Here is a 1,268-nt window from a genome sequence, read left to right as displayed (position 1 = left end):
GCTTTTCAGTATGCATCGCACCTCCCGTGTGCATTTAGGTGGGATGCAACGCACTTTGACCATGGAGCAGGTGAGATGGTCTAGTTTTGACCAGTTCTGAGTAGTTTTTCATGGAGAACTTCTGGGAGATGATGTAATTAGTTGACCTTGTTCCTTTAGGGGATGGAACAACACTTTTAGGGACTTAGGAGTCCTTGGTTTATGGACATGTTTGATTGGGGTTGCAGTGCCCAAAAATGTCTATAACAGTTGCCCCCTAAAGCATGAGGTCATTAATCTTTTGATGTCAGGTGAAATGCTTTATCATGAGGTCGTTAATCTTTTGATGTCGTTAATCTTTTCTCATTGAAGGGTGTCCACGATGGCTTAACTCACCATGCGAGTGGTGGTACTCGAAAATAATGAGGATAATAGAAAGCAACGAGACATTCGCACCGTATAATGATCATAGTGTACTGCGTATGTTGCACACTTGGGGGGCAGCAGCTTTTCCTTTTACGATGGAAAAAGAGGAGGAATTAATACAAAAAGAAAAGACACAAATGGAGGCTGTTCCTCATGCAATATTTCTTTTCCAGCATTTGGAACGTGTGTCAGAGCAGGTCAGTAACTACCTGTTATTTGTTTACTTTTTGTATATTTTGAAAAGGAAAAAGAAAATGATTTTCATTTCTAATTGTTTTTTCTCCTTGTCGTTGATGATGAAAAGTTAAGGGAGGCATCGGGTCAGCAAAAAATGATATGATTATGCTACTGTTACGAAAAGGAGTTTCCAAATTCCATGAAGGATGTGTTGACAGAATTGAGTAATATCATTTACATAATTTATATTCCATATTTTTGTGCAAAAGAAACATTAAAGTATGAGCATTTCACTTATACAAGTTTTCATGCGAGATCCCCTTTGGAACCTTCCAAAATGTCATCAGCAGAGATGGAAAGAATGTTTTCGTTAAGTGTATATGAGTATGAAGCTATCGGATTTTGGGCGCGTATTCGCTCTTTGAAAGTGGGCATTAATGCCACAGATCAATTTCAGTTATCGGAAATGCTTTCCATCATGATTTCTTGGCGTCCTCTGGGCAATCCTTCATGGATGTTTATAATGAATGAAGATGGAAATTTGATAACAACAAAGGGGAAAGAAATTGTAAAATTGTTATCTGAGAAATATTTAGATGACAGTGTAAAAGAATTGATGCAACAATTGCTCAAAGGTACTCAAACAAGTTGGAAGAAGACGCTGCTTGAATTAGAAGAAATGCTAT

The sequence above is a fragment of the Pinus tabuliformis genome, chromosome 1_2 (assembly GCF_031772625.1).
Source record: "Pinus tabuliformis cultivar Carrire ecotype Pingquan chromosome 1_2, CPIR1, whole genome shotgun sequence".
NCBI classification, from domain to species: Eukaryota; Viridiplantae; Streptophyta; class Pinopsida; order Pinales; family Pinaceae; genus Pinus; species Pinus tabuliformis.
The sequence above is the reverse complement of the archived record's forward strand: the minus strand, read 5'-3'. Positions refer to the sequence as shown.